Below are 9,168 nucleotides of genomic sequence, written 5' to 3' on the forward strand. Positions count from 1 at the left end.
ACTGTTCAAGTTCCACTCACTTTTCTGGTTTTCAGGAGCCTCTTCAGTTCTGGCTCTTGGGGATTTCCTCTCCTTAGATTTGAGCACAATCATATCTTTCAAATTATTTTGTTAGTCGGGTTTTTTTCCCTGCATTTCTGTGTTTGAGATAGAAAGGGCTTCCAGTTTTCTCTGTTAAAGTAACTGCGTTAGACCCAAGATGGGAGTCGTGCTAAGCCCCACGTCAGCAAACAAAAACTGAACTAAATTTCTTTGCTCTGACAGAAAAGGAAGCCCTAGGTCAACTCATCACTGCTTACCTGCTCAGCCCAAGTTACCTGACCAGAATCCAAGACTTCCCTTTTCTCCATATGAGGAAAGCAACCCTGCTTTACCCAATCAGCCAATGCCCAGTTTCACTTCCTTGTTCCTGCTCGTGTGGGTCTGTAAAAATTTCTCACCTTGTACATCTCTTCAGAGCTCCTTTCTATCGGCTAGACTGGATGCTGTCTGACTCATGAATCACTGAATTAAAGCCTACTAGATCACTAAATTGCCTGTGGAAATTTTTCTTTTAACACAGGTAAGTCTCCCATACTGACTGAAAATGCCAGGCTGACATACTAATGCAAATCTGATCATCTAAATTTGGGGCTGAAAACCCTTCATTGATTCCCATTTCCTTCAGCGTGGAGTCCAAAGAGCATACGTAGCAAGGCCTCTCATAATCTGACCTGGGTTGATTTCCTGGGCTGCTTCTCAGGCAACCCCATCCTCACACCCTTCATGCCAACATCCCTGACATATCTGCTGTGCCCCCCAATCAGCCATGGTCTCTTGCACCTCCTCCCTTTACATATGCTACGTATCCGCCTGGGACATTCTACCCCCCTCACTCCCACTCACCCAAATGTCATTTTCCACAGGAAGCATTCCCTCGCATCGACTCTGCAAGCCTGAGTCAATCCCCCACTTTCACGTTTGCGCTCTCTTAGTCCGCCCAATTTCTTCTCACAGTGTATTATAATTATCTATCCTCATGGAATTATTTTCATTTCCTCAGGAAACACCAGGTTAAGCCTCCAGCAACCATTTTGTTCTATAAGACTCTACCCAGAGGCAAATTATCCAGGAGGGTGACAAACCAAGGCTTCAGGGCTCCTTACCTGCCAGGACTCTTCCAAGGCCCTGGGAAGGCCATAGCTATGTGTTGACGTCATCAGGTGTTTTTTGTAAAGTTTTAGAAAGAAGGTATTTTAGCCACAATTGGTTAAAACCACTGTATCTGGGCTTTCCTGGTGGTGCAGTGGTTTAGAATCCACCTGCCAATGCAGGAGACACGGCTTCGAGCCCTGGTGCGGGAAGATCCCACACGCCGCGGAGCAACTAAGCCCGTGCGCCACAACTACTGAGCCTGCGCTCTAGGACCCACAACTACTGGGCCTGCATGCTACAATTACTGAGGCCCGCGCACCTTGAGCCCGTGCTTCGCAACAGGAGAGGCCACTGCAATGAGAGGCTCGTGCACCGCAACGAAGAGTAGCCCCCGCTCGCTGCAACTAGAGAAAGCCCGCGCGCAGCAACGAAGACCCAACGCAGCCAAAAATAAATAAACAAACGAACAAAAAACACTGTATCTTTCCACCTTGATTTCCCCTCCATCCTCCTACCCTCCTGCAGCTTTCGAGTGACTGCAGGTGTTATGAAGTCCAGCTAAGGGGTAGTTGAGGTGAGAATATACTATGCTTGGGTTTATTGAATATATTTATATGATTTGTAAATGGTTTGGAATTTAGTTCAGTTATCAGTAGTCATCCCAGGGGAGAATGGCTTCTAGCGACACTGATATCACCCGCTGTACCAACTCTCCCAGAATCATGCATGAAAGTGCAGAGCCAGAGCTCAGATCAGTACGCTCATGTGACCTACAGCACTCAGATGCATGTGGGTTTGAAATGGGCAGAGAAGATAGTCTCTGGAAACCTCTTTCAACCATGAGACTTAACTAATACAAATACCATGCAACTGTTTTATATTGTAATATTTTGGTATGTGCCAGCTACAGAACATTTTTAATTTGTTGTGATTTATTTTCTCATCCATTCCAAGGAATCATTTTTTGTACGTAATCTTGTATTCTTTTTCTTAATGACGCCCCTGTAAAGATAAAATCTCCAAGCCCCATGAAACTTGGACTTGTCCCTACAGCTAACCCTCTGCCTCAGCTGACGCACATTCTCTCACTCAGAAATTTGGAAGCTGGGGACTTCCAGCGGTTAGGACTCGGCGCTTTCACTGCAGTGGGCCTGGGTTCGATCCCTGGTGAGGAAACTAGAATCCTGCAAGCTGCATGGCCAAAGAAAACAAGAAGAAATTTGGAATTGGGATTTCTGTATCCCTGGAACTGTAACATGTAAACACAAAAGCCGTGGGGTTATCACGTTTCTCTCTATGGATGAAGTACTGGAGAAAGCTAGTAGGCAGAGTAGCCTGAGGCAAAGAGTTGTGTCTACTTTGCTGCCTACTGGTTCCTGCCTTTTCCCTTCCTGTAGGGTCTGTTTTAGTTTTCTACTGCAGAAATGAAAATTACCCCAAAAGTTAGTAGCTTAAAATAACAAACATTCCTTATCTCACGGTTTCTGCAAGTCAAATATTCCAGAGCCACTGAGCCAAGTGTTTCTGCTCAAGGTTTCTCATGAGACTGCAGTCAAGATGTCAGCCAGAAACCTTGTACAACCCTAGTGGGAATGGAAATTGGTTCAGCCATTCTGAAAGCAGTGTGCCAGTTCCTCAAAAAATTAAAAATAGAAATGCCTTCTGATCCAGCAATCCCACTTCTGGATATATATCCAAAGGAAATAATGTCAGGATCTAAAGAGATATCCATGATTATTGCAGCATTATTCACAATAGCCAAGATATGGAAACTCCCTAAACGTCAACAAATGAATGGATAAAGAAAATGTTATGGGCTTCCCTGGTGGCGCAGTGGTTGAGAGTCCGCCTGCCGATGCAGGGGACACGGGTTCATGCCCCGGTCCGGGAGGATGCCACATGCCGCGGAGCGGCTGGGCCCGTGAGCCATGGCTGCTGAGCCTGCGCGTCGGAGCCTGTGCTCCGCAACGGGAGAGGCCACAACAGTGAGAGGCCCTTGTACCGCAAAAAAAAAAAAAAAAAGTTGTGATTTTGTGTAGGTGAGATTTATTCAGTAGATAAGTAACTGACACCTGGCTTTTTTACCCTTACGTAAGTGTATAAAACATTTTATATAACTTCATGCATTCAACAAATATACAGTCTACTCTGATGGTGGACTGAGTCCTGGAGATAACGTGATGAATAAGAAAGTCCCTGTCCTCAAGGAATATATAGTCTTGCATTAAAATCCTTGTCAGACTGTGTGTCCCAACTACCCCTGGGTGGCTCTGCCTGTAACCATCAGCCTCTGCAACCTGCTCTCACTTACTGAGCATCCCCCATTTCTGGGTACTGGATGGAATATTGAGGCCAAGAGCCCCTGTCTTTGAGAAGTGGCTGTTTTAGAACGGACCAGATGGTCAGAGAAACACAGTTGTCTGAAGTTTAATTTTAATGTTCTGTGAATACTTTTTCCCCTTGAACGCTGCAGGGGATCTGGACCAAAGACTGTGAGTGGGTGAAAGGAATAGAGAAATGAAAAACTAAAAATGACAAAAAAGGGAAGCAATGATACATTCTCACTTGAGAAATAACTGAGAAGAGATTGCAGGGGGTTGACGTGGGTGTATGCAAGTGATATGTAAATGTGACATCCACGACAGCTCAAATTGTTACAGTCCTTTTGTTTTACATAGTTGAATGTTGGTCATTGGGAATTCTCCTGGGACCTATCGTGCAAATTTATTGACCACTAATCTCACTCACCCTCACTACCTATTTAATCAAGGGATTAAGGTGAGACATTTTTCCAATCTGACCCTTAGCATCTTTTTTTGCATGACAGAGTTAGATACATAATCTTCAAATTTCTTCCATATTATACATGTTCTTAGAACAGAGAGTGATCGATTTCTTTGCCCTCAGTGTTTCCAAAGAAACTACCCCAGGATTTTAACATTTCTTGAAAGGCTACATCATGGTGAATAGGTAGGAGGAAGAAAAGGAGAGGATAGGAAAAGAAAGTTGTGGGAAAGAATTAAATATAAAAGGAAGCATAAGAGAAGATAGAAAAATAGAGATGAACTTGACAAAAGGTTGTAAAAAACTTCCCCACAACTCCCTAGGATCCACATAAATGCAGAGCCATAGGTCATCTGTTCCTTCCCAGCAGGAGCATCGGCCACAGTGCTAGGTATGTATTAAGTTCTCAAATATTTTAAGTTGTTGAACTGAGCCAGATTGAATTCCATTTCATTGAATTTATTGTCTCTATGGCTAGCAAAGTCCCCAGTACTAGAGGGGTCAGAGCAGAGGTATAACGCCCACCTGGTGGGGATGTCGACAAGGTGAATCACACAACAGCCGACGCCTTTTGGAGGGACCCCTGATGTCCCTTCCAGCTCTGCGAGTCTACGTCTCTATGACAATTTAGTCAGATTAGATTGAATTGAATTCCCTGAAACTCAAATTTTAAGCTCAGAAACACCTGAGTCTGTATTTGCAAATCCTGTTGTAGCCTGCTCTGCCCCAGATCTAATCAATTATTCCCATGTCCAACACCCAATGATCCTTTGGGGCTTAATTGTTGGGGAAAGTAACAACCTATCAGATTCTCTGGTCCTGCTGCCCTTCCTGAGATGCCATTAGTCAAGTTTCAGTTCACTTTTCTGTTCCTTTCATTTCCCCCAAGTCATTTTCTTCTATTATTCAACCAATAAGCATTTATTGAGGACCACTGCATATCCTGCCTATGTACTTGGAACTATATAGAATACAGAACATGCAAACATCTTTGTCCCTGCCCTCCAAGGTGCCTAGAGTTTGGCTGGAGAGGCAAAACTGCCACATGTTTAGTAATTTTCAAAATGAGCTTAAGGCAGTTTGTAACCAAGGACTAAGTGCACGTCCATGGTCAAAATGCTGTAGGATTTCAGAAAAAAGGAATATAGCTTTCAACTTGGGTGGTCTGGAGTGGGGGGGATTTTTTTAATATTTTTTATTTGTTATACAAATTTTAAAAGTTACTTTCCATTTACATTTATTACAAAGTATTGGCTATATTCACCATGGAGTAGGAGAATTTTAAATTGGACATTTAAATATGGGATAGATGCATCTTAACTGGAGAAGAAAGAAGGCTATCTTAAGCTGGAAGAACAAGAAGAAGACAGTAATTAGAGCAGGGCATTACATGTAAAGGCCTGAGTGGATGGAGGACAGGGGCAGCCCACGCTGAGACACATGGGAATTGAAGCTGAAGGGTTCAGCACAGAATAACAGGCAGCTATAGCAATGTTTCTAAAAGCTGTCATCCTCAACATCTTCAGTCCTTGAGGCTGAAATCCAGCCACATTAACACTGGGGGCTATTTATGACTGAGGGAGAAAGTGTTTTCTAGTCATCAGCTCTCAAAGGCTCATTCCAGCTACTTCCCACACTCAGCACCATCTCAGGAATGAAGCATGTGCTGGCAGCAGCGAGCATTATTTGCAACAAGGTTGGCAATCAGCTGGCTAGAAGAGAAGGTGGGGTGAGATGTGGAGGTTTGAGTGAGAAAGGTAGATGGAGGAGGAAGGTTGAAGTGACAGACTGTAAGAAAGGTGAAGAAGAGGAGGCGTGCCTGAGAGATGATCATTAGTAAGCAGAGACATGTTCAGACAAAATTCCTCGCCACTTGCTGTGTGCGGCCCTGGGTCATTTCAGCGCCCTTGTGGCTGGACAGCACTCCCTCCAGGTTTGCTCTTCCTATTGGCCACTCAGAGTCTGTATGTGGTATCATTCCGCTTCTATCTCAGATTCACCTTTTTCTTCTTCATTCTAATCACAATTTACCAATCACAGCCATTTAACAACCTTCAGCTGGCTGCTTCATGGATTTCTGACACCTCCTTGGAGATGCCGGCATTTACTACCCCAAGGAAAATCTAGTCCACCACGATGGAATCAAATAGGTTACCCTTTTTGTCTTTGTTTCCAGGCAGACAAAACTATATTCGGAAATTAGTGAATCTAAATTGCAATCCATAGTCAATTAAGTTATCATTAACCAGAAGCACACTTTGTGCCAGGCACTACACCAATCGACACACTTTATGTGCTGCATTTCACTTGGTTCTCCCAGCATTCCTTGTGAGCAGGGATTTTCAACCTCTCTACAGATGAGGAACCTGGAAGTCATAGAGACTATGTAATTTATACAAGGCTATACAACTAATAAATGTCAGAACCAGGATTTAAGTCTGATTTAAGTGATTTCCAAAGCCACATTAGTGTGGACCACAGAATTTTAGGTGAAACACAAGTTAACAAATTTATCTTAGTTTTTATTTTAGTTTGCGTATGTTAATTTGGTGAGCTCCTAGAGTCCTTTGTATTCAGCTCCTACCAGGTACCTATGCCTGCTTCCTTTAGATATTGAAGACAAGGACTTACCTAAGACAAAGAAACAACTTGCAGTTTCTTGTAAATGGTAGGTATTCGACTCATAGCTATTAAATGAATTAATAAATGAATTCCTACACACATGCATGAGTGAGTTAACAGTAGGCATTTATAAATAAGGATTTGAATGTGTAATAAAGAGAGAAGATAGTCAAAGTGGGATAAGAGGAAGTTTCCATTTTTCCTTCATAGAGAAAACAGTTCAAATATAGACACCAAATCCATCCAGGTCACACTTTTTGACCCTCCATTAATACAGTGGATTAAGTAGTCATTCCTGGCTCTCCTGCCAACCTAAGCCCAGTGTCACAGACCCAATAACCATTCCTACTCCTTCACCCTTGCCTGCCTCAAAGTATAGAGGTTTCATAAGCCAGACACTCTCTTTCCCTCACCTTTGTGGTTAGAGATGAACATGTGACCTACTTCTGGCCAATGAGCTTCCAGGAGAAATTAGCTAGCTGGCTTCTGAGGAAGAAATTTGTTCATTGATTAAAAGAAGTCTACCACCAAATTTATTAATAAATAAAGAATAAATATCCTTATCACTTAAGGTACCGTGCTTGAGTTTTCTGTTACTTATAACTGGGCAGATGTAATACAGTTGACCCTTGAACAACATGGCTTTGAATTGTGCAGATCCACTTATACTAGGATTCTTTTTCAATAAATACATATTACTGTACTACATGATCTGCAGTTGGTTGAATGCATGGATGAAGAACCACAGATATGGAAGACTGACTATAAAGCTACCCTGGAATTTTCAGCTGTGTAGAGGGCAGCCACCCCTAACCCCTGCATTGTTCAAAAGTAAACTATATATTCATCTAATAATTCCATTTAATTCAGTAGATTATGTTTTTAAGCCCCTACTAAGAACTAAGCCCTGGGCTTCCCTGGTGGCGCAGTGGTTGAGAGTCCGCCTGCCGATGCAGGGGACACGGGTTCGTGCCCCGGTCCGGGAAAATCCCACGTGCCGCGGAGCGGCTGGGCCTGTGAGCCATGGCCGCTGAGCCTGCGCGTCTGGAGCCTGTGCTCCGCAACGGGAGAGGCCACAGCAGTGAAAGCCTTGCATACCGCAAAAAAAAAAAAAAAAAGAACTAAGCCCTGTTCTCTTCAAACTTTCCACTAAATCTGCCATCCTCTGACATGTCCTTACTCTTCCTTCTGTCTTTACTTCCTGGGAGATAGGTGGCCTTTCCTCCTCTATTTTACATTCTATAGGTCTATAAGAAAACATCTGCTTGACTGATTCTATTTCAAAATAGAGAAGGAAGGAGATTAGAGTTTATCCATGTTTTGTGAGCATTGTCTCATGTGAATCTTTACCATCACACTTTGGGGTAAGTATTTTACCCCTGTTTTGCAAAGGGAAAAACTCAGGGTAACTGACTCAAGGTTATACAATTTGTAAAAGTGATAAAGCCAGGTTGTCTTAACCTGTTTAATTGCAAAAGCCATACTCTCTATACCTCATTCTTTCCCACCTACTCTCACTTCCGCATAAATTGGTTCCTTCGGACTTATGCTGTTTGAACAATCTAAACTACCCACACATGCACTTCCATTTCTCTATCTGTATTTGTACAATTTACAGTCAACACTTGGTTATCAACATCTGTGGGGAGAGAGCAGTTACACAGATATTCCAAACATAACTCATGTTTGTCTCAGAAACTCACAAGGTAATTTGTTTTTATAGCAGATTTTCCTTCTAATCATGTTTTCTTCAAGCTAACGCTAAGATAAATTTGAACTTTCTAAATACCCAGTGATGGCAGAGTAAAACAGCTCAAGCTGAGGAAGGCAACCACCTGGTAGGATTACAATACCTGTAGTATTGTTATAGCAGCCCTAGCAAATAAACACACCCTACTTTCAAATCTTTTAGGTAAATAGCTAGACGTGGAATTACCACATGATCTGATTAATCATATGGTAATTCTATGTTTAACTTTTTGAGGAACCACCATACTGTTTTCCACAGCTGCTGCACCATTGTACATCCCCACCAGCAATGCACCAGGGTTCCAAGTTCTCTACATCCTCACCAACACTTGTTATTTTCTGGGGTCTTTCTGTTTGTTTGTTTGTTTTTAGTATTTATTGATGCATTTGGCTGCACCTGGTCTTAGCTGCAGCACGCGGGATCTTCCTTGCAGCATGCAAACTCTTTGTTGCAGGGTGTGGGATCTAGTTCCCTGACCAGGGATCGAACCCGAGCCCCCTGAATTGGGAGCGCGGAGTCTTAGCCACTGGACCACCAGAGAAGTCTTCTGGGGTCCTTTTTTTTTTTTTTTTAATTTATTTTTGGCTGCATTGGGTCTTCATTGCTGTGCACAGCCTTCTCATTGTGGTGGCTTCTCTTGCTGTGGAACACGGGCTCTAGGCGCACGGGCTTTAGTAGTTGCAGCACACGGGCTAAGTAGTTGTGGGTGCAGGCTCTAGAGCGCAGGCTCCGTAGTTGTGGCGCACAGGCTTAGTTGCTCTGCGACATGTGGGATCTTCTCAGACCAGGGATCGAACCCATGTCCCCTGCACTGGCAGGCGGATTCTTAACCACTGCACCACCAGGGAAGTCCCTCGATAAACTGTTTGATGTGTGTT

The sequence above is a fragment of the Globicephala melas genome, chromosome 8 (genome assembly GCF_963455315.2).
Source record: "Globicephala melas chromosome 8, mGloMel1.2, whole genome shotgun sequence".
Lineage (NCBI taxonomy): Eukaryota > Metazoa > Chordata > Mammalia > Artiodactyla > Delphinidae > Globicephala > Globicephala melas.